This window comes from Globicephala melas, chromosome 4 (genome assembly GCF_963455315.2).
Source record: "Globicephala melas chromosome 4, mGloMel1.2, whole genome shotgun sequence".
Classification (NCBI taxonomy): Eukaryota; Metazoa; Chordata; class Mammalia; order Artiodactyla; family Delphinidae; genus Globicephala; species Globicephala melas.
The window spans coordinates 59,280,311-59,307,957 of NC_083317.1; the positions used below are offsets into that span (position 1 = coordinate 59,280,311).

The 27,647-nt window shown below is 45.3% G+C and overlaps 1 protein-coding gene across 7 annotated transcripts in view; it reads left to right on the forward strand.

Moving 5' to 3' along the window:
• Window positions 1-27,647, forward strand: part of BOC (BOC cell adhesion associated, oncogene regulated) — a 259,219-nt gene that overhangs the window by 162,311 nt on the left and 69,261 nt on the right. For 5 of the 7 annotated variants that reach the window (XM_060298055.1, XM_060298058.1, XM_060298059.1 and 2 more), the window contains 2 exons: window positions 8,234-8,405; window positions 22,367-22,458. The gene's annotated coding sequence lies outside the window, so the exon portion shown is untranslated. Of the gene's footprint in view, window positions 1-8,233; window positions 8,406-17,858; window positions 18,286-22,366; window positions 22,459-27,647 lie in introns of those variants that run through there. The other 2 variants (XM_060298056.1, XM_030836791.2) reach the window with 2 other exon arrangements.

Below are 27,647 nucleotides of genomic sequence, written 5' to 3' on the forward strand. Positions count from 1 at the left end.
GTTGCTACAAATGGCATTACTTTATTCTTGTTTATAGCTGAGTAATATTCCATTGTGTGTATATTATATATATATATATATATATATATATATATATATATATATATACACACACACACACCCCATCGTCTTCATCCATTCATCTGTTGATGGACACTTAGGTTGCTTCCATGTCCTGGCTATTGTAAATAGTGCTGCTATGAACATTGGGGTGCATGTATCATTTCAAATTAGAGATTTCTCCAGACATGTGCCCAGGAGTGGGATTCCAGGATCATATGGTAACTCTATTTTTAGTTTTTTAAGGAACTTCCACAGTTCCATATGGAACTGTTGTTTTCCATAGTGGCATTCCCACCAGCATTCTAGGAGGGTTCCTTTTTCTCCACCCCTCTCCAGTGTTTATTATTTGTAGACTTTTTAACGATGGCCATTCTGACTAGTGTGAGGTGATACCTCATTGTATTGATAGTTTTCATTTGCATCAGTGTTGAGCGTCTTTTCATGTGCCTGTTGGACATCTCACCTGTTCTTTCAATTCCCACTCCCACTATCCAGTTCTGACTCTCACTACATCTCACCTAGGTTATTACAATTAACTGACTAGTCCTCTAGCTTGAATCTCTACCTTCTTCCATAAACCATAGCTCAAATCATGTCAGTTTCCTGCTCAAAAACCTGTAATACTCCCTACTGACTGTAAAAGAAAACCTAACTTTGCCTAGCATTGAACGTTCTCAATAATCTGTCCTCTGAGCAATTTTATCTCTGTCATTTATCAGATTACTTCTACCTCCTAGAATGTCCCTACTTCCCATCTCTACAGCTTGAAGTCTTCTTCCCCTCCCCCCTTTATTCACACCACAGCTAATGTGCTACCTCCTTCTGGAAGACGTCATTGATTTGTTTACTCTCTCTCCATGCCTCTCCCTCAGTCCTCCAACTCTGAGGTCTCCCAGCCCACTGGCTGAGCCACTCTCAGAGCATCTGTCACCAAAGGCCTGTATGGGCTTCCGAGGGCAGAGACCTGTGTCATTCATGTCTCTACAACCAAGCAGAATGGCTGGCACATAATAAGAATTCAGGGATTATTTGTTCAAGCAAAATGACTGAATTTGCTTTTCTCTTTTTTTAAGAAGTAGCCGCCTTCCACGATTGCCATGCAGACCTCTGCCCACTGCATTTAGACCTTGGCAGACGATAGTATTTGCATATTATTTGGTGAATGATTGGATGTTATTACTACCTTGTTTTTCCTCAGGGAAACTTTAAAGCCCTGCAATTTATCACCTTAGTATCAACCAGGTAAATCTAATTTATGCTAAAAGAATAATGGAAAGGGGCTAAAATTCAGGCTCTCGGGACGTGGTGAGCATTTAAACTGAGGTTGTTTAGAAACCCAGCCTTTATTATCTCAGAAGACCCCAACAGTCAGCCATTAGCCTGGCTGGGCCCCTGCCTACCTGGATAATGGAGCTGGAGAGACCAAGAGTCAAGGGGAGAGAGGGAGAGCCAGAGACAGACAGTACCAGTGGGACAATGTTTAAATAACCAGGCTGCAGCCCTATGAAACAAGGAAGCTGATCACTGTACAGACAGCTGGTAGTGACTAATGTGGAGGTGTTTAGGAAGGCAATGGGTCTAGGGAATTGAGTAAGTCCAAGGGGACAAAACGAAAGTGGAAACATGAATAAATACTGGGAATTATTTCAATCTTTCTATTTCATCTACATGGAGTGTATCAATCTTTTTTTTGTTGTTAATTAGGTCAACCTGGGTAAAAGTTTGTGCTGTTTAGTAGACCATATTCACTAGGTAATAAATCAAGTGCTGTTTCTTGTCCTACCTACCCACAAACTCTCTGAGCTGGGAAAATCCTTTTTAATTGGATGTACTTGGAGGGGAAATAGAAGCAGAATGCCCTAGTATGTTTGTATGTTCATGCATACATGCATGTGCATATATGCACACCCCCTAGATACTGGATCAGACATGCTTTAAAGGTATCCTTTTTCCTATCATTCATCCTTCTCCTTACAAGCCAGAAGCAGGTTACCCAAGCTTCTTTCCTAAGATGCCTTATGGCATTCCTTCAACAATCCAGGGCTATTTGAAAGTTTGTGGCCACTCACAATTTTAACCCAGGGGGTTTTTCAGGTAAAGAGCCAGAGAATTGGGCTGTTGGGGAAAAGTCTCTTGTGTAGGGTGCCAGGATGGGAAGGAAACTTTCTAGTTTCTCTACTTTTCTCCCTTGGGTTTTCTAGGTATGATCCTGTTGTGGGCCCTGGGGACCTGGAGCCAGGAAAGAGGTTAGCAAAGGTTCCCCATCAGTGTTTCTCAGGGATTCCTGACAGAGCCCATCAGAGCTGCCTTTTATCACTGCTGCACGCTTTAGTGAGTCTGTCACGGCTCTCAGACATCGTGTTCCCTGCTGGATTAATCCTGACTGCATTCAGACTCAGGATGTGGGCCACAGGGAGGGAAGGGGCAGGGGGGTAGAGAGGGAGGGGGAAGTAGGATGGGGAGAGGAGGGAAATAAGGTGGGAGAAGGAAAAGAAACTTTGAAAGTACCAAGTAAAAAACCTAGGAAGAAAAAGAAATTAATTTGCAAACTTAAGGGAAAAATATAGTTTGGACAAATTAAAGCTAAAAATCTGAAAAGAGAACAAGGGACCAAAAAAAAGGGGGTAGGCCCAAAGTCACAGAATGTGAGGGACATTCAGTATGGGAGCAGAGAGACTCAAGCTCCAGGCTAGTTCTGTCAGAGGTGGTTTATTATTTTTTTTATTTATTTATTTTTTATAAATTTATTTATTTATTTACTTTTGGCTGCGTTGGGTCTTTGTTGTTGTGCGGGGGCTACTCTTCATTGCGGTGCACGGGCTTCTCATTGCAGTGGCTTCTCTTGTTGCGGAGCACAGGCTGTAGGTGCGCAGGCTTCGGTAGTTGTGGCATGTGGGCTCAGTATTTGTGGCTCGCGGGCTCTAGAGCGCAGGCTCAGTAGTTGTGGTGCACGGGCTTAGTTGACCGCGGCATGTGGGACCTTCCCGGACTGGGGCTCAAACCCGTGTCCCCTGCACTGGCAGGCGGATTCTTAACCACTGTGCCACCAGGGAAACCTGTTTTATTTTTTTAGAAGATTATAAAGCAGACCGATCATTCACTGATTCACTCTCTTACTTGGAGCACATTAAGTAAGGGCCGATGACGTGTGGGCTCCATGCCAGCACACACTTGGAGAAGTTCTCATATACTCAGTCTGCCATAGCTTACTTGAAGAACTACAGAAGGAAATTCAGTACACCAGAGCCTCAGTTTTACCCTCTGTAAAACGTATACGCAAATCAAACCTACTAGAAGAGCACTTTGGCATTCCCTCAGTGAAAGCAGTTTTCAAAAGAAAAGGACTGCTGGCTTGACACGTGATGAACTCCAGGTGTAAAAGTGCCTGTGCATCTCGCTGCTAGAAAGCCCCTCCTCATCTGGGCTGGCTGACACTCCAGTCTCTTCCAGTGCTATGGTTATGGTCTCTCAACTGAGAGACGAGGACAGACATATGAGATCTCTGTCACTCTGAGTGAGCATCTTGAGGGCAGAAACTGAGCCTAATTTATTTCTATTTCCTCTCTGCACGTGAAACCTGATACTTGGTAAGTGCTCGGTTCCTTTTGTTCATTGTTGGAGAGAGATCAGGAAAGGCATCAGAGAATCCATGACTGTGAGCTAGGCCTTGTACCATTAATGTATAGGCTGCATTTGGCATACAGAAGGTACTCAATAAAGGAAGCTTTCCTTAGTAAGTCTGTGGAGAGGAAAAGAAGAGTAAGGCAGAGGGACTGAGAAATAAAATGCATGCCGAGTTCAAGGAACAGAGTTAGCACAAGTGTGGCTAGATAGGTGTCCCCCAACCTTTTGTGTTTGTAAGAATGGCTAGAGGAGCTAGTTTTGATCTGCAGAGTCCTGAGGTCTCTACACTCAGAAATTCGGATTCAGTAGCCCTGAGGGCCAGCGAGGATATCTGCATTTTAAGCAAACACTACCAGTTTATTTTCTTACAGGTAGTCTGCCAACCACACTTGGAGAGCACAGGCCTGGGGATGTGGGAAGTGGGGGCGGTGGGAGTGGCTTGAGTGTGTGTAAAGATGAAGCTGGGGTTGGTTGAGAAGAGTCTGGACTCTGTCCAGGAGGGGAGCCCTCCAGGGCTTCTAAGCAGGGGAGTGACAGGGCCTGATCTGTGATGGAAATCAACTGTTCTTACTAAAGCTCAGGGCATTTTCTCTTTGCTTCTGCTCCATTAGATATCATTGCTTCAAGGGCCCTGAACAAATAACGTTCCATGAAAGCTTCCAGGTTTTGTAGGACCCAGAGTTCCAGTTACCAGTGGAATGTGAAGTTCACAGGCCATGTTCAGGCTTGCAAGGAGAGGATTAATTAGGTAAAAAGGCAGTTGCACACATAAGTGGGTGCCCACACCCCAGTCTGGCCTGGTGTTTTGGTGCACTCATTCAGGCATACAATACTCTTTTCAGTTCTAAGCGCCACCTCTTGAAACAAGTTAAAAAGCGAGTTCCAAGTGAGATGCCCAAGTGCTGTGTTTTACACAGACTAATGATCAACAGCCTTCTGTTTTTATGGTCCTGGCAACCACACTGGGCTCGCACTGCTAAGGATACCATAGAAAAGAATCCCGCGTTTCACATCTGACTACATAGCTAAGTGCAGAAAATTATGTTTTAGGTTAAAAACAAAAGTGATAGGTTTACTGAAATTATTGGTTTCTAAAAATTTGTGCCTATGAGTTTTTTTTAACATTTAAAAATGCCATATGTTTCACTGTGTTGGGACAGTGAAATTAAAATTAACGTTAGTAAAGTACCCTTTGAAAAGTACTTTCACATGTTATATCTCTATTGATTCTTAAAATAGTCTTGTGAGATAGGTATTATCATTCTCCCCATTTTACAGATGAGAAAACGAAGTGTCAGTCTTACTGATTTGTTTAAATCCATACAGCTGGAAATTGTGGCTCCGGAACCCATCTCAGGTCTTCTGATTCCAAGATCCATGATTTCACAGTTGCTGCAGGAACCCTGGCAATCAGTGGGAATGCAGATATGTCAGTTATCCCCCTCACACCTCAACACTCTCCTGTAGTTCAGCTTCACAGCTAGTTGCCTCAACATTTTGTTCATTTCAAATATCTTTGACAGAGAGGTGAGTGAGGTCATGAAAACTGTCTATGTTGATGGTCCACTAGATTGGAAACAAGATTGCTTTTGAGAATGAAACTATAAAGTTAACTCTGGTAGACAAGCGATATCCCAAATCACCTTATAGGTATTAATAGAATGGCTCCCAAACCTGTAAGATGTTGTGACACATCTAAGAAATTATATGGCAAGCAGAAAGGGGAGTTGGTCATCATCCCAGAGACAAATGTGGCAAGACCCACTTGAGCTCAGCTTAGAGGAAGATGTGGCCCAGTGACTTGACCCATACAGGCCCAGTGGCATGGACCCCTTTGCTATGATAATAGATGCTTCTTAAAATTTGGACCAAAACCCCTAATGCCCTTGTGTTGTTTCCATGCTCACTCAAGTAACTCTGAGATCTGACTTCCCTACTTAAGTGTCTGCGGGGTCTGAGAGATACAAGTCCCCAGGCTCTCCAGGTGAGCCCCAACCTGGGTCCTGGCCAAGCACTCACTTGCCCTTTTGAAGCATCCAGAGCAAGTCCTGGAGGTGCCATCCATAACTCCAGAATAGGCCTTAACATTTGTGAAGGCCAGCACTTGTCCATGGCTGCTTGAATGGGCCTCCAGTTTTTAAATCAGCGACTTAAAGTGAGAAACTGATTTTTCCATTATGCTTCAAAAAAAAAAAATTTCCCACCTCCCATCTCTGTTGAGCCATTCTGAACTTGCTGCCATTCCTACAGTGCATTTTGTTCACTCTTAGAGAACTTCAGACATGCCTTTCTCCCTTTTCTCTCTTGCCTCCATCTTGCTTTTTACCTGCATGATCCCCACTCACTTTTTCAACTTTGTATTTAAGTAACTTTACAGAAAAGTTGCAAAGGCAGTACAGTGAGTTCCCTTAGATCCTTCACCCAATTTCTCTATTATTACCATCCTTAACAACCAACTTCAATAATCAAAACTAAGCAACTAACATCATTACAATACTATTAACTAAACTATGGACTGTATAGATTTCATCAGTGTTTCCACTAATGTCCTTTTTCTGCTCCAGGAGTCGATCCAGGATCCCACATTGCATTCAGTTGTCATGGATCCTTGGTCTTCTTAATCTGCAACAGTTCCTTAGTCTTTTCTTGACCTTAACACTTTTGAGGAGTATTGGTCAGTTATTTTATAGACTGTCCCTCAATTTTTATTTGTCTGATGTTTTCCATTTGGGGACAAGAATACCACAGAAGTGATATGTCCTTCTCAGTGTATCATACTGGGGATGCATAACATCAAAATATCTTACCACTAGTGATGTTAACATTAATCACTTGGTGGTATCTCCTGGGTTTCTTCACAGTAAAGGCAGGTTTTTTTCATCTTTGTGACTAATAAATATATTGGGGGTGATACTTCGAGACTGTGCAAACACCTTGTTTCTCTTCAAACTTTTGCCCACTAATTTTAGCATCCATCACTCGCTCTTGACCTGAAAAATTATTGCTGTGGTGTTCTAATAAAGATTTTCTATTCCCTAACTGCTTCTACATTTATTATTTGGAGTTCTTCTGTAAGGAAGAGCTGCCCCTTCTACCTCATTCATTCAATTATTGATTTATATCAGTATGGATTCATGGATATTTATTTTGTTCTATGAGTTATAATCCAATACAATGACTGTTTGTTTTGTTGCTGAAATTTTTCCAGCTTTGGCTGCAGGTTGGCCACTTTGCCATTTCAACACTACCCAGCCTTTTTCGGGTACTTCCTTGCTTCTCTAGCAGCATGAGATGCTCCTGTCTCAACTTGTATTTATCCCACCCCAGCCCTGGAATCAAACACTTTTCTAAGAATCCCTAATTCTTTAGATTGGAGAATGGGATGTAAAAACCAAAACTTAGGTGGTGGGTGTGCTCACTGCTACTGGGATGTCACTGCTTCTAGGCCCTCTCAGCAGATAGAGCTAGGAAATCTATGGATGAATACTAGGAACATACTAGGTATGTATTCACATCTATATTTATTTCTGTATCTCTCTCTCTCTCTCTCACTATATATATATATATAGAGAGAGAGATAGATATAGATATATGTATGTGTGTGTATATACGTATATTATAGTACATATATATATATATTTTAAACCATGTGTTCATACTGATACCTCTGACTCTAATCCAAAACCATAGATTTCATTCTAGCCTTCCCTCTTTCCTTATTTGTAACTTATTACTCTGACAGTGAAAAGCCTGACTTTCATTATCTACAGTGTATTAAAGTATTTGTTCAACCCTAGTATATACACAAAGTAGTTTCAGAATTGATAATCTGTATCCCCATGAAAAATAAGTTTACTAACTAGAATGCAGTATTTGTGTATAGTTCTTTTTGCCATTAGTTTTACAGTATCCAGCCAAAATACTGATTTCCAAAGTAACTTAGTTTTTTTCTTCCCCACTCCATTATGGTTCTGTTATTCATTTGCAATATGGTTAGGTTCAGTTGTTATAGTTTGTATTCCATTTGGGGCTCTTCCTTCATCCTGGTTCATTTTTTTAAAATTTATATATAGTAAAATTTTCTTTGTGAAGTATAGTTCTATGAGTTTTGACAACTGCATGTTATGCATTTTTAAGTTGTTTTCTATGTTCATAAAACTGACATTTTTTTTCTAGCTGTATATATCTAGGCATTTCCATTTATTTTTCAAACTGTTTTAGAACTTTATGGATTGGTCATTCCTGAGGGAGAAAAGTTTCAGCGTCTCTGTGTTTCACATCAGAAGGGCCCAAGTTGAGGAGCCAACTTGTGTCTGTAATGCAGCCACTGCTTCAAATTTGGTCAAATCATGACTTTCCATCACCTAAGGAACCCAGGTCTGCACAATCAGATTGGCTGTGCTGTCAATCTATATTGTCTCTTAAGACATCAAACAGCTGATGGGGGGAGGGTTTTTGGGACCAGGGTTGAGAGAGAAAGAAATATTACAGGCTGGCAGCTGCAGTGCTTCCTTTCTCCTTTTTTTCTTTTCCTTCCTTTCTTCAGATAACAACTACCCACTACCTACCATATTCCAGAAGTTGTACAATGATGTTTAAGGCCCAGGACCCGGCTTCAAGAGTTTCACATCAAGTAAGGAAAATTGAAAATACACCACAGTGTGAATGGCATCCCCTGTGCTTGAGAAACATGATGGCCTGAAACAATTATTAAAATGGTGAGTAGGTGCTATGATAAGGGTAAACACCAAGTGATATGGGTCCTTGGTTAACAGGCACCTCTCACATGCTGGGGAGGTGAGGTGGGCAAGGAGGGCCAGAGGAGTTAACACTTGAGCTTAGCTTTGCAGGACAAATAGGAGTTTGGTGCAAGAGTCAGTAAAGGTACTCCAAGCAAGGGCACCACATACACAAAGACCTAGAGAAGTGAATGATCTGGAATGATCTAAGGAAGCTCTATATGGTGAGGGAGGGAATAGGGTCAGGAGTGGGAAATGGTAGGATCATATTGAGGAGATACTTGCTAGGGACCGTGTGAAAGGTTTTGTGTGCTTTGCTAAGGAGTTTGATTTCATCCTGAAAGTGGTGAGGTCACTGAACAATTTCAGGAGGAGAGATAGATGTGGCATGATCAAATTTGCCATTTCTAAATGTGTCTCCATCAGGAATGTGGAAAATGGACGAGTGATGGAGCCAGATGGGAAGTAGGGAGATTAATCAAGAGGCTTTTGCAATATGAGAAATGATGCATGTCTGAATTAGGGCACTTGCAGAAGGGACTGAATGCTGGTAATGAATTCTGGGGAGACTTTAGATGTGGCACTGCAGGAGTTAGTGACCACTGAATGAAAATAGTGAAGAAAAAGGAGGCACCAGAGATGATTCCCAAGTTCTTCTGACAGCTAGATAGATCATGGTGTTACTCACTAAGGCAGTTTGATTTCAGACTAACTTTTTTTTTTGATTTACATCAGACAGATATAAAAAAGAGAGAGAAAGAAGCAGATTTTTTTCTGCTATATAAGTGGGGTTTTGCTAATATTACTCATATTCATTGAGGAGGAATCAAATAAGAAAGTTTCACTGCTCCATGCCATCATTCTTAGACCCCACTGTAGAATAAAGGAGATGATTCTGTCCCAAGGGAGAGTAGAAAGTTACAGTTTCAGGAAAGTTTGAGTTTGGTGTGTTCAGGCAACTTCATGGGAAAGTGGTCAGTGTGCTTACACAGAGCCTTGTACTCAGAAGGGCCTCTTGCTTGGTTTTAATCTCTGTGGCTGCCATCTTGAAAGTCTGTCTTTGAATCTGTGTTTTGTAAATGAAGTTAGACTGGACGATGAAGCATACACTGGAGGCTTGGAGTCTCAGCTCACATGTGGTCCTGCCTCCCTCTTCCTGCCTGGGATAAGTTCTCAGCTGTGCATTCCTTTGAACCCTCGTGCCCTAGTTTCCCCCAACCTTCCCTTCCCCATACCTGCTCCTCAGTTGCCTTCTGCCCCAGGTTGGGGCCTGAGCATAAATATGGGGTGGGTTGGGGTACAGCATGTACCCACCCTGCATCTCAGAGAAGGGCAAAGCAGTGGCTGTCCCCACCCTAGGCTGGCAGGTCCACAGAATTTCAGCAGAAACCTGGACATGGGCCTCTAGCCCATCCCCTAGTGTGTCTTGGTGTAGAGATTACAACTCCTTGGGGGTCACCTTTCTGCTGTGGGTATGAAAAAGGGAGATTGACTCCCTGACTCCTGACTGGGACCCTCCCTGCATTTTCACTTTGCACTGAACTCTGCAAATAATAGAGCCTACCCCTGGGTGTGTTGACCAATGGCAGAAAATGGTGGGTGGAATTGTTCCAACTCATCATGCATCCTCCAGAAACTAGGAACTTTCTTGACCTGTCAGAGGAAGAACAAGACATTCAAGGAAGGGTCAAAGAGGGTGCAAAGCAGAGACCAGGTCAGGAATGAACCCATTGCCACAGACTTTTGGAAAAGACTCAAGCCCCTTCTTTTCGGGACCAGAAGGGCATGGTCCTGACCCTTACTGATGGTGGCCAGACTTTTAGGGGCTGGGATGCACACACACAATAACCTACAAATCATTTTTAAAACATACAACTACTCACAAATGAGTATGCAAGTAAAAATGACAAAATCTGAATAAAGGCAATGATTGATATATCAAAGTCAGTTATTAAGATATTATTAAGATATCTTTAAGATATTGTACTACAGTTAGGCTAGATATTGTGTTCCAGTAAGGGGGAAACCTCTGTATTATTTCTTACAACCCATGTGAATCTATAATTAACTCAAAATAAAAAGTAAAAACAATATATGCCAATCATGTGCTATCATTTCAAACGTACCGTGAGCATCTAAACGCAAAATACTAAATAATAGCCATCCAACTTTATATTTCAGACAAATCAGTCTTTACGTGCTTTAGGCAAGAGCCTGGGTTTTGATAACTATGATTCCGCCTCAGGTGCAGTACCAGTTATTGGTATCCTTTCAACATTCCAGACTGTATAGATCCATTAGGCTTCAACTGCTATGACAGAGATACTTGATTTTATTAATTCTTCGTTCAAGTATTTATATATGGGGCACTCATTTTGGGCCAGGTATCAGGCTAAGCACTGGGGGTACAAAGATGAAGCAGGGATCGCCTTTGTGCTTGTAGATATTCCAGTCAAGAGGAGAAGTCAGATGGACCCACAGTTAACCACTACAATGCTCATGATATATGCTGTAATAAAGGTAAGAAGAGGAGTCCATGGAGGACCAGTGGAATTGGGGAGGGGAGGTTCAGGCAAGGTTTTCCAGAGGAGGTAATGTTAGAGGAAAATCTTAAAGAGTAAGTAGGAGTTAGGTGAACACAAAAGAGAAGAAAAGGTTTAGTCAGGGAAGACAGGAATTGGGCAGGCTGGGAAGCATGAGAAAGTGTGGTGCTTTGAGGAAGGGCAAGGGAATGCTGGAGCGCAAGATACAGGTAGGTGGGCCCTGGGCGAGCCAGGCTGGAGAGGTGGGCTGGACCAGAGCATGGAGCACTTGTCCCCTTAGACCAAGGGAGCTGGGAGCCACTCATAAACTTTAAGTAAGGCAGTGACATGACTGATCCTGTCTTCACCTCTCCTGGATAAACAAGGACAAGGCTTATGGATTTTTTTTTTTTTTTAAGGAATAAGAGAATCAGTGGGCTGTATGATTCATTTTCTTAGTCCTTCCTTATCCCAGGCAGAGGTTCATAGGTAAGGTGCTTCTCAAATTGCGCCCACCAAGCCTCAAATGATTCCACTTCCTAGTTGATGAATCCAACCAATAGAAGGCAAAGAAGATGAATCTGGGTTCTGAATCTGAGTTGGAGAGGTAGTGGGGAGGCTCATACAACATCACCAGCCCAGTATCTCTGTCTTCCTCTCAACTCCCCTTTCTTCCTCATGGCCTGTGCCCTGAGGGCTACTCCCTGAAACCCAAAGAAGTGGGGTGGGGGAGGTTAAGGTGGGGCACAGCTGGTTTTCTGTTGCTGTGACCAAAAGTCCTAGTAAATCCCTGGTAACTCATGAAAGAGAAAGAAAATAATATATTGAGAGCAAAACAAGCCAGCACACTACCTGTCTCTAAGCTTGCCATGGCAGCTTTGGCATTTGACTCTGCTCTGCTCAGTCCCCAGAATACTGATTCCCCTCCGTGGAAGCATCTCATCGCTAAATACCCTTCCAGGATGTGTGAGAAACTCCTTCCCTCTTAAATGGCTGACTGAACAAATTTAACGGAGGCTGTTACCCACTGAGTTCGGTATCAAAGCACTAAGGTCAAGTTCTCCTTGAGTTTTTGCTTTTATCTGGAGTCTCTCGCCTCCTGCCCTCCACTGCCATCAGCTTCACAATATCAGACAGATGGAGTCTGGGCAGCTCCAGGATCCACGTTTCTCAGCCTAACATACGAGGAGGGTAGGGGGAGAAAGAATGGAGGGAGTTGACGAATGTAGGGGTTTCATTTGGGACTAAATGGGGCCTGTGCTTGCATCAGAGGATCTTATATCATGGAAAAATGGAGTCTCTTAGAACTCAGTGTCAATAGACAGATTCCATTTGTCTGAGAATTAAGGAGTGTTCAAAATCAAGCATGCAGCATGGGTAATGGAAATGGCCTTGGATTACTCTATTTTCCATTTCTCTGTCCTAGCTGTACCTCTGACCCAAACTTTTACTAATATAACTACCACTTATAGAGTACCCACCAAGGTACTCTATAAATATATATGTAAAATAACGGTCAAGGCATTGGAACTGACCCTTCAGAATAAGTGCTAACTGTAAACAACTGGTATAGTTGCACCAGATGACCCACTAAGAATCATATACTGAGAGAGATACTTCATATATATTATTTTGAATTTTCACAGATAAAGAAACTGGGATTCAGAGTATCCAAGCTCATACAGCTTAAGACTGGATCCAAATCCAGATTGATCCCACAATCTTGCTTTTTTATGTCATCCTCCCCCTAGGGTACATTTGTCTGTAGGCAGCCTCAAGGGAATCTGGAGAATGACTCCTTAAAGTCAAAGAACACATGGCCAGTAGGAACACCTGAGCTGGCAGCGCTGGACGACAGAAGTCAGTCCCAGCCAGCTCAACTTGAATGCGGGGTAGATGGCATTGTACCAGGCTCACCTGTAATCCTGCCTCAACCTGCAGCTTAGGGTTTAATTACACACTGTCTTGCATTGTTTACTAATTGTTGCAGAGGTCAATCTTATACTTTTATTCATCATTCTTCATTCAGTCATCAAATATTTTGGAGCAACTGGGCACATTCCTTCTCTGGCAGCCCTTGTGATAACCAGCATGGAGAGGTAGGCCAACTCAGATAGCTAGTTAATGGCCCACTAAAGAGCAAATGAGGGCTAATTTGCCTTTTTATTTTTTTTCTTTTTGGCCGCGCCATGCACCTCGTGGGATCTTAGTTCCCCAATCAGGGATCGAACCCATGCCTCCTGCAGTGGAAGTGCAGAGTCCTAACCGCCAGACCACCAGGGAATTCCCTAATTTTCCTAATAATAAATTAATGAATTAAGTTTTGCATTTATTTTGAAAATGTTTTCAGATATTTCTTTAATAAATAAAAACTATACATTCAACAGCTAGAATTTGAAACTAGGAAGTTGGACGCACAAATATTTTATTTCTAGCACCTCTGATCAAGAAAAAAAGTCTTTATCCAAACATTAGCTTTGGGAATAAGAATGTATACAAAAGCCAGTTTTCTTATTATTGTTAGTACTGTGAATTTTAATATCTAGTCTTTAATCTAGATATCTTAACTCATACATCAGAACAGCATTCTCTTAAGGTATACAATCCTTGGACTCTTCTATTAATTACAGTTAGTAAGTCACCTTAGCTCTTTGAATGTATTTGAATGTCCTATTAAAAAAAAACAGTCATCTGGAAGCCCACAAAAGATTCCTTAATGGCTTGACAAAATTCAAGCATCTTCTTAATATGCCTTTCTTACTCCACTAAGAAGCCTGTAACTCGTGAAACAGCTGCAGGGAAACCATAGGTTGCACTTGAAAAACCCCAGGTTTCAGAATTAGTACCACCACTTAGTTGCTAGGGATCTTAGGCAAGTTACTTGAGTTTCCGTATCTGTAAAATGGAGATAATGCAACCTACGGGAAAGGGTTGCTGTGGGGATTCGAGATCACACGTACACACAGAATCCAGCACAGAGGCTGTGAGCAGTAAGTGCTCAATAAATGTTAGTTTATTTCTCAGGGGGTTGTTGGGAAGGTTAAATAAGTTCATAAATATAACTGAGCTCACATAGTAAGAAATTACTGTTCCACCCTTCCCACTTGAGCATTGTCTCCACTGTAGTGAATATTGGCAGTTGTTTTCTTTATCTGTGTAGTCATCCAAAGTGGACAATTCAATCAAGTCTCCACTTGGAGCCTTGTATCTGATGATCTCATTGTTGTGGAGATCTGAGAGATGAAAATATATATTGGAGCCACGACAGGACAGTTTTGCAACAGCAGCCAAAAGCCCTTGAAACGTTCTGTCCGTTGATCCAAAACTCCTACTCATAGGAATTCACCTTTAGGAAATAATCAGAATTATAAATAAAGATTTATGACAAGATGTTTAGTCAACTGTGATGCATGATCATAATAAAAATAGAAATAATCTAAATACATGACAATAGGAGAATGGTTGAATAAATAACAACCTCTCTGAATAGCACACAGCTGTTTAAGTTGAACTTTGGAGAAGATTTAATGACATGGGGAAAATAATCACATTTCAATGTTAAATTTAAAAAGTAGGATCAAAACCTGTGTTTACAGTGAACACAATTTTACAAAATGTGAAAGTACCAGATGAATCAGTGAAGAAACTGACCCCTAAGTTACCAAATGCATAAGAAAAGAATACAAAAAATTGAGTAAAAGTATCCATTTATGCTGCCCTTTTAAACATCTTCCAGTTCTGATCAATTAAAATCATATACTCAGTGAAGATGAACTATGGATTTGTATGATGAGAAACAAAAATGAGAAGAATGACTAGAGAAAACACTCTGTTAACATTGTTACCCGTAGGTAGTGGGATTAAGGTAATTTCCTCCTTCTTTGCGCTTTTCCATATTTTCTAAAGTTTCTTCCATGAACATATTTTATAATGAGGAAAACAGATTTATATTAAAACAGAGGGGAGATTATCAAATCCCTATTTCTCTTTGCCTACGTGTTAGTAATTTTCTCAGCACAATTCTTTCCAGATATCCTTCACCACCAAGGGGCCCCCTGTCCATATGATACAAATGGAGTGTCTATAACACACTAAGGAGGGAGCATCCTCTCTTCATGTCACTCACTGCGATTCCTTCCAGTTCACTCTGCACAGTTTAGTGATATGCAACTTATATGGATCTACAATCCCTGCCCACCCACCCCCAACATAATAAACGTGACATAATAAATGTGACTTCCATACTAAATGCTGCTTTCTTGATAGAGGCCCAGATAGCCCCCAAGGAAGCAAAACACCAGAGGGATTCACCATGAACAAAGTGGAGAGTAGCAGAGAGCACCTGATCACAAGCCCACACTCTGTTTTGAGATGGCTGGGCGGTTAGAGTGGGATAGGGATGGTAGTGATAGGGAAACTAAGAAAGAGGGGAAGGGAGAATTAGGCAAGGAACGTGCTCCAGGCAAAGGGAGAGAGTTCAGAGATACAATGTTCTTACAGGGGTAATGATAATAAACACAATTATGTTAATACAAAGAGCCATAAAAACAATAAACACACGTGAGTTGCCAACAGTGTGCTTGGTGCTGCGGCAGAATTAAGCCCTCTCGGTTAGGCTGTGATCTGCATTCTGTCTGAACTCTGTGGGAAAGATGAGCAGCGCCACGAGCAGCCTGGGCTGGAGGAAAGTACAGGCCCTGGGGTCTTTCTCCTGGCTAAATAATGTTGGTAAGGACTTCAACCTTCTTTGTTTTCTGTTGTGCTCTGACTGGTTGACTCAGGGTATAGGGGACACCCAAAGGCCAGAATGGAGGGAATCAAGAGTCCTAGGAGAAAGTCTTTGGAAGAAGACAATGGGAAGGGGTAAGAGACAATCTTTGAGATGTTGATCAATGAATAGTATATAAAAGAATACAGAAGAATCAATATGAGCGTTTCATGCATAGGTTCCTCATTGCTATCCCACATTATCAGTGAGAGTGGTACTTGGAGTCATCTTTGAAAAACAGACAGCTCAATACTCTGCTGGGGGCTCTGGAGAGAGGGAGTGTTTTCACCGCAGTGGAAGTCTGGCTGGCCCATTCCCTTGGGAAATTGAGAGTTCTGTGCCCAGGATGGGCCCCAGGCCTGTACTCGTGAGTTGTGCCCTAGAGGAGGACGGTAAGAAGGTGGAAGCTGATATGGGCGTTGAGTGGAGAAAAAAATAGGCCTTGGAGAATGTTAGGGGGAGGATGTTGGAGATTAAGAGAAGGAAAGTGGGGAGGGAGGGAACTGGAGAAGAAAGGAGTGGAAAGAATACAAGTGCATAGTTCAAGGAAGGAGTATATAGTCTTTTTCACCTTGTTGAAAATCAACCCCTTTCTCCACTTTCCCCTGGGGACAGACCCAAGAATCCAGGCACGTGGAGCTGAACGTTCCAGATACATCAATAAAGAAACTGGCTCATGCCTGGATTTCCAAAAGCATGAGAAAAAAATAGTACAACATATTGATTAAAGGATGTTTGTGTTGCCCTTTTAAACATCTTTGGATTCAGGTTCAATTAAAATCATATACTTGGTGTAAAGTATGCATTTTTACTGATGAGAAACTGAAGAAAATAAAGTTGAGGCCCAAAAAGGTTAGGTGACTTTCTCAGAGCCACATGGTAGCTTGCTGCCTCCCAGTGCGGCCCTCCTGCCATAAAGGAGGCGGCACCTTCCTTCTCCCCACTCCCTGCCTGCCTGTCCGCTTTCAGAACGGTTCCTTCCCACTTTGGCACAAACTCCAGCGAACGCCTGCCTTAACCCTTCTGGGTCTCGGTCTCCTCAGCCTCGGTATAAGGGTGTGGACTGGATGACCCTTCACTATGTTTCATCACTTACAGATTAAGAAGGGGACCCATTTGCCACCAACTCAGTACGTGCTTGACTTCTCAATACCGTGGAAAAGTAGTTTTTAAAACGTGGCCCTGGACACACAGCATCAGCACCACCTGAGAACTTACTAAAAATGCAAATTCTCCGCCCTACCTCAGACCCTACCGAAGCCGAAACTCTGGGCGTGGAGCTCTGCAGCCTGTGTTAATTTAATAAGCCTGCAGGGGGTTCTGATGCAGCTCAAGTTTGAGAACCGCTACTCTAAATGCTTTTCTGCCCAACACTAAAGGGAGGGCTTAACACGCACACGCGCACAAGGACGTAACTAACTTTTCTCTGTGGCCGCTACCCCTCCCTCGCCTTCCCACCCCCCATCCTTTTCCTCGCTCTTCCATCCTGGGATGATGAATGGAGGTCAGGGCAGGGCGCTGTCAACGGAGGAGGACGCGGCGAACCCTCCCTTCCCCGACCCACCGGGTGGGTCGGTCGCGGGGAGGTAGCATTGGGGCTGTGGTTTCCTTATAAATTTCTCGACAGCCGCTGCCCCATTTTGGGGGCATTTAGGGGCGCGTTTAACAACAGAGTTTACTTTTAATGATTTATCCAATCATTTGTTTGCAGAATGAAGGAGACCATTAAGAAGGGGGGGTGTCAGAAAAAGACTTGGGGAGAAGAGACTGGGCGAAAGGAGGGAAGGATAGTGTAGCAGAGCAAGGCTCTGAGGTGAAGCTAAAGAGAAATGGGGGTTCCGGGGAGCCCGTGGGTGTGGGAGAAAGGCGGAGGACTTTGCTTTTGGTACCGGAAAGAAAGTGAAGTTTGGGGAGAGCACGGGACTAAGGCGCAACAGAAAGAAAAATGGGTATTAGGAGAAAAACTGAGTTTGGGGGTACGTTTTTTTTTTTTTCCCCAGCTTCCTTTCCAAGACTTTCTTTGCTCCACTTTGCTCCTCCCCCTCTTCCCCGCCTCCTCTTCCCCCCTCCCCCTCCTCCTCCTCGCGCGGTAATGGGAGGCTCCTAGGCAGAAGCAAAAGAAGGAATTGTTTGCGAGTTCAGTCATCCAAAAAAGCTTCTTCCATATGGAGGGACCGGGTGCGCAGGGCGCGGCGTCCCCTGCCTTGTCCTCCCGCTGCTGCCGCCGCGGCCCCCGCTTCCTGCCGCAGGGACCCTGAGCCCCGGCCCGCCGGTGTCAGCCGCCGCGAGCGCACACGCACACTCACACTTACACACCCAGGCGCACACACACTCACACCACGCCCGCCGCAGCCGCACGCACCCGCACGCGCCCTCCCTCCCCGGCCCGCAGCTTCTCGGTCCGGGGCTCCTTTGTTGCTCCCGCGGCCGCCGCTCTCCCGTTTTGTGTGTCCCTGGGTGTCACTGTGCGGGTTGTGTGTCCGTGCGGCACCGGGCTGCGTGGCTCTCTCTGCGCCCACCGCGCCCCCGGGCCCCGGCTCACCCTTCCCAGGAGCCGGCTGCACCAGAGGTGAGTCACGTTGCTGAAGTTTGTTTTCTTTTCATAAAAAGTTGTGTTTATTTGTTGGTTTGGGGAGGGGAGGGGGCGGGAGGCGGCCGCAGGCCGGGCGATACCGAGGAAGCGCCGGCGGGTGGCTGGTGGGGACGCGCCGGCGGCGGGAGCGGGTCCCAGCGCTCGGCCCGCGGGCTCCGGCGGGGGCCTGCGGCCGAGGCGGGCGGCGGGGTGCCGGGTGGCCGCCTCCAGGCCCCGGGGCCGCCGCATCTCGTTCCGTGCGGGTGCGGTCTGGACGGTCGTTCCCGGAAGCTTCCCGGTGGAAGAAGGGCCCGGACAGCCTCCCAAACTTCCCCGGAGGTTGACACCGGTCTCCGGCTCCCAGCGCGGGGCTCTGGGGAGAAACCCACAAGGGGTCGGCAAATACACAGCACCACCGCACACCCATTTGGCCTCTTAGGGGGTGAGGGTTTACCGTCTCGGAGTTTAAAAATAATAATAATAAATAAATTTTAAAAATTAAAAAAAAAAAAACAAAACTAAACCCAAATGAGGGACCGAACGGACCGGGTGCAAAACAGTCCCAGAAAAGCATCCCCCCCTAGAGGGGTGGAAGGGCCGAGGCTGAAGTGAGAGTGTCTAGAGGTCCTCCTGGGGTTGTTCTCTTGGGGGTTTTTGTTGGTGTAACTGTGAGAGGTTGGGAAAAGATCCTTTGGAACAGGTGGGAAGGGGCTGTGGAGAAGGGCAAGGAACCCAGGAAGAATTTTCTGCTGGATTTTTGAAGGCTCTGCTTAACTTTCAGGGTGCCCAGTGTTAGTTTGCTCTTCCAGATGGTAGGAGGATTTTGAGGGCTGGGGGTGCAGGCAGACCTGGTGGAGTTTAAGGAGCCCTAGGGATTTGTTTGCTTAGTTTTGTTTTGGGTATGGGATTGCAGTGGCAGTGTTACTTGAAAGGTTGTTGTGTGCCTCCAGAGATGTGGCAGTAGAGCTAAGAATACCCAAACCACACACCAGCGATCCTAAACAGGCACTTTCTGGGCGTGGTGGGGTGTTCTGCCTCTCCCCCATCCCTTCTCAGCAAGTTCAAATGGGTTTGCATAAGTTTTTGACCCAGAATTACCTCTTTGAATGGACTGAGTGAGAAGTATGTTGTGGTTTCAGGCCCTTGTGCCACCTCCAAGTGCCTTGTACCCAGCTCACATTGGTCACCTAGATCTTTATTACCCAGAACCTTGCAAACACTGGCCATTGAATGAATGAAATTTTCAAAATTCTTGAATACACAAACATTTCTGATTTATTCCACAATTGGGCCCTAAGCAGGCAGCCTAGCCCTGTGACGGTTTCTCATCTCTTTGGTTACAGTCAATAAATCAATCTCCATTTTCTCAAGGGCAGCGTGACAGTATTTAAACAGTCTCCTTGGACTAAGGTGGGGACGGATGCCCCCATACATCTGTCCAACCTGTTTTCTGAACTTAAAGTGAATCTGAGGCAAGAGTTTGGCCATTTTGAGGTATGTAACAGGTTTCCCAGGAACGTTTCTGAGGTCTTATAATTGGTACTTTTTTATGGTTTCATAATTGAAATCTAGAAGGTTCCCATGGTAATCTTGAAGCACCTTGGGGTCAGTGGGACAGAGGCAGGGTGAAAACAGAAGTGGAGTTATGATTTTCCTGCAGGATGAGTTTTTGGAGCGAGTGTATGGAAAATGAAAGAAGTAAGAGTTGCCACTTTGCTGACATTGCCTGCCCCCAACTATTGCTTAAAGTTTGGCCCTTCAGGAGGCCGGAGGCTGTCTACACCTATGAAATCTGAGGAATGAGATGTCAGACACTGTCTCGTTCATCCTCTGTCAAGAGATCTCAGAAGAGGAACACTGCAAGAAACAGCTTCTCAGGAGAAATTGCCCAAGCCACAGCACTGGCTTTACTGAGGAGAGGACATTGATAGAGTCCAGGATAGTTGGTTCCTTGACCACAGTTGGGATGGGGTTGTGGTGGGATAGAGGGAACCCTGCTTAGCTGTTGATCGGTTGGCCAACTTGAATAAGAGGGTGATTTTTGTTCCTTTACATCCTCCAAATGGGTCCAGAGATTTTCCTTTCTTTGAAATGCTCTTTCAAATGTTTGGGCTCCTAGCTCTCTTCAGCAACTTATCTGTGGTTTCCATACCCTAAGAAGGAGTAGGAGATTTTACTCATGAGATAATTCAGTTGACTTCCCCAGGGATCCCCAGGGTATAAGCAAGGATGGTGAGAAGTGAACCTGGTGGTCACAATATTCCATGGGACCCTAGGGTTCTGAGTTCAGATTTCCACAAAGTCACCAGTATGGTTAACGAATAAGGGTTTTCCTTTCTGTGTCTTTTAAACAAGCGGATAGAAGCTGAAGAGGACCCAAGTGCACCAGATAATTGCTTCCAGTACTTTCTGTCCTCTGAGTAAGAAAGTATTAACCTGGCACCAGAAGATATTGTACATTGGGAGTTTGCTTTCTTTCCTCCAAACTCCAAGCCTTCTTGCTATCTGTGAAAATAAGGAGGAGGGTGGATGGAAATTGGGGAGGGAGAGAAAAGAAAGTGATTTGTTACATTTTTTAAAGTGTATTTACTTTAACATATGGAACTTATTGTCATCTCCATACTTCAATTCAGCAAAAGTTTATAGCACATCAGACCCCAGACTGGGAGCTTTTTTGTCCCAAGAAAATAAGCTTTCTTAGTCAAAGGATGGTTCTCCAAATGACCCTCCCCTCCCAATTTTTATTTTTTGCACAAGCATCTACTACTAATAAAAAAAAAATGTGTTTTAAAGTTACCCACATTGCCATACTATAACTGTTTTTGTTCATCCACGTGCATACATACTTTTCACATAGCTCCAATAAAAGTAAAGACTCTTGTAGTCAGACAGCCCTGAAGCAGCTCTACCCTTTTGACCAAAGACTCGTAGGGAGCAGGTATATCCAACCACTTTGCTATTGCTGGGAACAGCCTAAATCCTGAGAATGCTCCCACGTGGAGCCTTTACATGTAATATTTTCATCATTTATGAGGCTGGATCAAATATTTGGGGCTGGAGGGTGGGATGGAAGAGGGTGTTTGTTTTTCATCTAGAAATCCATGTTTACAAAAAGCCTTCCTAAATAGGGCTCTTGCCTCCTTGGAGCCCTCAGGGTTGGAAATGGGTAGAGAAGGGGAGGTGGAATCGGGAAGTAAGACTTAAAGGATCCATCTCAAGTGGCACTGCCCTGAGGATTAGGAAACTTGGCTTGGACCCCTGGCTCTGCCTGTGGACTCCATTCACACTGACTCAATCCACTGAGCTAATTGCTCACTAAATCTCCATTACCACTGAGTTAGCTCCTTCCCCGAGCTTGCCTAGGCTCTCCTGCCTTTCCTTTTATTATTCCGCCATCCTACCATCTTTTCCATTTCTGCCACCACCATGCTTCTTCATGCCTTTGACAATTGCTGACACATGGCTGGACTCCCCACTGTCTACCCATCACCCCCCTACCCTCACGCCCCGCCAACGCCCATCGTCCATCAGTCCCATAAACTCATCCCCCAGTCTAAGCTTACAATCTAAATTTCTTAGCCCTCTCACATGTGGCTCTGTCTCATCTCACAATAATATTACGTTGATAGAACCCTTTTGCTCCAGCTGGACCCATCTATTAGCCGACCCTTGATTTTGGAAGGGATTCACTCCTGCTGCTGCCTTACCAGCCCCAGCCCCTTCCCTGTTAACCCACCTTACTTCGTATGAGGGCTGCTGATAATGTGTTCTTAACAGATATTTGGTGAATATTGGTGACAATGGACCACTGGATGCAAAGGTAATGGTTTTGTAAGAGCAACAGACTGTTTTCAATGTAATCATTGTCCTTCATCTATTCAGTTCATTTCTAGCAAGGGGCCAGGTAACTGGAGATTTAAGGAAGCCTGTGGTTTAGAAAAACTGCTTTTTCTCTGTTTTCTTATTTGTAAAATGGACTAATAAGGAATTACTCTGGTTTATAGCAATGTACCTTATAAAAAGCAAATACTTTCAAAGTGTTTATTTATTTTGTTTGAGACACTTTCTTTTTCCTCAGGCCCAGAACAAGCTTCCTGGAACCCGTGACCCATGACGTCTTGTCAACATTCACACCGTCTGAGGGTATCAGCAATGAAGTAGAAGAAGCAGGTGAGGTTTTCTGCCCATAGTCTAATATCTCTAGCCTATTGGGTCAGTCATATTTTCATGTTTTATGTTTCTGCTTGAAGATAAGACTGTTTCCCATCCTTCAGTATTGAAAGGGTCCAGTTTTGAATGGAATCTGAACTAAACAAGTTGGTTCTAGTTCAGCTCGGATACTCTTATAGTCAGAGCCTGTGGTGGCCTCTTTCCCCTGGCGTGACCACATCACCCCCCTTTCCCTGTGGCAAATTCTGTTCAACATGTTGGTTATAAACCATTTACTGTGGATTTGGAGCCCAAGACTGCTGTGGAAAAGTCCTGCTTAGGTTTGGATGAGGAAAGTCCTGTGTTTATGTGTCTACCAATGGTATTACAGCAAATGCCTTCTCATCTGATGTACTGGGCTGTGTTTATCTCGCAAAACCCAGAGGGATTCCGTGTCATACCATCTTCTGAAATAAAGTTAGGAAATAGTTTCTCTTTTCCTAATGGTGAATTTGGCCTTATCTTCAAAGAAGGCCTTTGATGTTTGGGACAGGGTTATTGGGCAGTAAGAGGAAATGGTAGGAGAAAGATCAGAGCCAATGATACACTGTCAACTTAACTTGGTTGCCAGAGAAAACGTTGAGGAAAGTCTCAACTAGTTCTCCTAGTTAGTAACGGGAAAGTACATTTATGGGTTGAATAAAAAATCATCCAAAAGGAGCTGAGCAGCAGAAAATATGGAAAAGAAATGTTTATTCTTCTCCAAAATGAGTTTGGACAGCATTGGACAAGATGAGGGTGATGACTCATTTGTAGGTTGGAGCCTACATCCTTTCAACAAGCTTTTATTCAGCGCTCGCTGTGTGCTCAATATCAATACCGGAGCCCACGCCTTCCAGAATTCCATGACTGAGGGGAGGGGACATGCAGGGCACGGCAATGCAAACTCCAGTGTGAAAGTGCTTGGACTGGGTCATGAAGAAAGGCTCCTGGAAGGAGGAGAGCCTGGGAGCCTCTCAGGCTAAGTCCTAGAGGCAGCGATGGGGCTGGCAGGACTGAAACGTTCTTTTACCTCTGCCCGTATGTTGTTCATTATTTTCTCCCTGCAAACGTACTTTTCCTAAGCAGATGATAGACTGAAGTATTAAGTATTAAGACAGGAGATTTCAAGTTCAGAGTGATTTTTTTTTAATTTTAGTAAAGTTAAAAACTGGAGGGGCTTCCCTGGTGGCGCAGTGGTTGAGAGTCCGCCTGCAGATGCAGGGGACACGGTTCGTGCCCCGGTCCGGGAAGATCGCACATGCCGCAGAGCGGCTGGGCCCCTGAGCCATGGCCGCTGAGCCTGCGCGTCAGGAGCCTGTGCTCCGCAACGGGAGAGGCCCGCGTACCGCAAAAAAAACCAAACAAACTGGAATCTCTGCATTAAATACAGAACCTCAGAAATGCGAGTCTTCGACAGGTTTCTAAAAGCAGTTACTGAATAGCTTTCAAGGGAAAAAGGAGAAATTTGTGATCTTTTCTTTCTCAGCCAGGTCAGATTTTAGCTGAGAATGCTAGAAACACATGCCTGAATTCAGCTTTTCACTTTTAAATTCCATTTGCCCTTTGTTCTGCTGTCTGGGGTAGGTTTGCCTGGCTCTGAAATTATTCCCAGAGTAACAAGTGAGAAAACGTTTATTTTAGGGGCAAATAAAAGTTGCTGGGCTCTCCAGTTGCCCAGGAACCTCCTTGGCTGCTACGAGGTGGCTGTCGCACAGGATGGGAGCTACAGGTAAGAGGAGAAGGGTGTGTAGAACTGGTTGGCCTTGGAGGCTGGGCTGGAATTGGACTCTCGAAGAGAGCACTCCGCAGGTCTCCCGGCCTGCCAATATTTTTCCAGAATAGTCCCAGCCAAGTGCCTTGACTAGTCTGAACTTACCTAACATTGCAATCCCAGCAGGTCTGTTAGGTATGGGTCACAGTTAATTGGAGAGGAAAATTGGGGGGTTCTGGGTTTCTTACTTTTCTGTGGAAGCAGAGGCTGCTCTTAATTGCTTCATAGAGCATCTCCCCCGCCACCCCCCGACTTGGCTCTCTGCTTTTCTGCCTGATGACTGTCGTCCCACAGAGGTGTCACGGTACCTTGTCCTTTTTTACGTACTTGCGCCCGCGTGAGGGATTTCATCACGCAGTCAGTCAGCACAGTACCCACTTTTGCAAGTGAGACCACGTAAAGTGACGGAAATTCACGGCTGTTTACTTGTGTCGTTATGAACGGATGTCTTGTAGTGAACAAGTTACATAAAAATCTGCTGTGTTATAGCCAAGGGTTAGAATCTAATGTCTCTTGCAATGCACAGGCCTTCCAAGCAATCGCCTGCAGCCCTTTCTGGACAGCGCTGGTGGTCTGGCCGTCGTGAAGGCCGCGTCGGCTCCAGGTGAAAGCCCCGCAGTCAGGTGCCTGTCGTTCTGTAGCCTTCTGTTGCAGAGATGGAGGCTGGGTCGTCAGGCCCGGCTCTCGCCTGCCTGGACGGTGGCAGCTTGCCAGCGCGTTTCACTGGGTGGTCTTCAACAATGGGAGGGGTGGGGAGCTCAGCTCCCCTCACCAAAGGGGAACAAGAAGGTTGGCAGCCAACCCCGTCACTGAAACACCACAAAGGTCCCGAGTGTGCCTGAAAAGGACAGAACAGGTTGCTGAAAGCAGTATTGTGATGGAGTTCATTTTTGTTCCCCTGATTTTACAAACCAAGCCTTACAATGTATGTGGTGATTCTCCCTCAAGAGGGTGAGCACCCGTGAGCAGCAGGTGCCCTCCGTCACGGACGTTCCCGTGCCCTTCATTCCCTTACCCTCTCAGGGAATCAGCTGTGGACCTGAAGGGCAGGCCGAGAAGGCCGAGACCGGCAGATCCCAGTGCCAAAGAGGCAGCTGCACCTGCCTCCGTCGTCCTTCTGATGACGGGGAGAACGAGAGCTGCCATTTAGCGAGACCTACTGTGTGCCAGGCCCTGCGCTAAGCCCTGTGAGCACTGTCCCTGCAACCCCCCAGCAGTCCTGTGAAGATGGGCAGCATGATCCTGTTGGGCAGATAAGAGAGCTGAAGCCTATATAATTGTAGGGACTTGTTCTGGTCTCACAGCTGGTAAGTGGCAGCTTACCAAGATTTCATGGCAGGGCTGCTGACTCCAAAACTCAGGCTTTGAGAAAAAAAGGTATCCAGACAATCTCCCCTCTCAGTCTCTCTAAGGAGAGCCCCCTTAGCTTGGGAGAACTGTTTCTTTTGCAACTAACAGAGTACAAGGGGCAGGTGGCGGCCTTTATGAGACTTGCCTTAAGAGACATGAATTGAAAACTGGGGCCATAGCCGGAAGGTTTTGAGTGGTTCCACAGCAGCAGCCTGAGGGAGGCTGGGTCCTGAGGCCCAGATGATGTCTGACTTCGTAGGCAGTGCTGAAAGCTGCCTCTATCTTGGGTCTCCTCTTGGAACGTGTCTCCTGGCTTTCGCTCGCCCTGGGACATCATCTGAACTGGCTGTCTGAGTCTCTGCTCCCACTACAGGTGCCAGCTGAATCCACGTGCTCCTTGGGCCTCTGCAAGTCTGCTCAGGGTCCTCTGAGCCTCGGAAGGGTGAGGGGGGAGAAGGCGTTCTGCCCAGCAGGTGCTTTTCCTGGTCAGGAGAAGTGGTAGCTTGTGCAGAAAAATACCCTGGGGAAGGAAGTAGCAACTTCGACAGACAGGTAACTGACAGGAGATGGTACCTGCCAGGCAAATACAGGGCAGCCAGCAGAAAGAATGCTACGGGCCGTTACCTGCAGAGCAAAACCGAGTCTCCCAGCTGGCTTCAGAGAGTGGGCAGATTTGGCTGCCATGAGCATGGAGTTGCCCTCAGTTCCTTGTTTTTCTTTAAAAATTGTGGAAAGCCTGAAGCCAGGATGTTCTGGCTTTGCGTGTGTGTGTGGCGGGGTGGGTATAGGATACCTGGGTTTAAGATATAATTATGTGACCAACTAGTTGGGTAACCCAGAGGAAATCATGGAAACTCTCTGAGCCTCTCTTTCCCCATCCTCGCAAGCTGCCTTTTCAGGGCACTATGTGGATGCAGAGACATGGCACAAGGGAACACTTTTGATGCAGAAGGTTCCTGCCCACCTCAAAAGCCTCTGGCATCTGTGCTCACCCAAGATGAGTTGGGAGATAAGACATTTGAGGGAACTGGCCAGAGGTCAGAGTCTGGGCACAAGGGCTGCATCTGCTTCTGTGGTTGTGTTTGTTTTCTAAGAGCAGAGGCCTGAACTGAAGGCAGTTACGTCCTATTGCCCGATAAGCTGCTTTTCCCTCTCTTGTGGGAAGAGACAGTGAAGGCCTCAGGGTCTGGCAGGACTTGAGAGAAGAAAAGCTCTCGTGGCAAGAGGATCCTGGTTCGCACTGTTCCCGAGAGAGGTCTGAGGAGAGTTGGGGTGACCTCGTCTGAGAGAGCAGAGGTTTGGAGTGAATCTTATTAGAAAAAGGGGGAAGTGCTGGAGAAAGACGGTTGTTGCAGGAGGGAGCCATGTCTCTGGGGCCACTTCCAGGTTGGAGATGGTGTGGCATCCTGGTTAAGGGCGGGCTTTGGAACCAGGCAGGCCTGGATTTGAACGTAGCTTTGCCAGGTGGTAGGCGTAGGACCCTGGGCTAGTCACCTCCACTCTGAAACCCTAGTTTCTTAAAGTTGTTGCAGAGAGAAAGCAAGATACTGCATATAAAGCGCACAAAATGCATTGTGAACATTCAGGAGAAGGTGGCCGTTAATAGGAAAAGAAAGGAAAGAAAAACAGACTGGAAGGAGAGTTATCAGGGGATTGGGCAGCTGGAAAGAGGAGTAGGTGGAAGGCTGCACTGATGGAACCCCCCACTGGCTCAGGGAATGAGAAGATGGGGAAAGAGAGGAGTCCACAGTGGGGCAAGGTTTGCCCCAGGTGCCCCCGTAGGTACCAGTCTTTAGGCCCGGTCCCTGGGAAGACAGCTCCCACCCAGCTTTCTCCTCTGCTTCCTCCCTGCTTCAGCATATTCCATTCTACTGGTTAGGCCCCAAACCCGAGAGTCACCTTGGACTCTGTTCTTTCTCTCATACTCCACTTTAAGCTGGCCAATGATGTTGGCTTTATTTTTAAGATGTACTCAGAATCCTGCAACTTCCCACCATCCTTGTCTTCCAGCAGCATTTCTTACCTGGTCTATTGCAGTAGCTTCCTA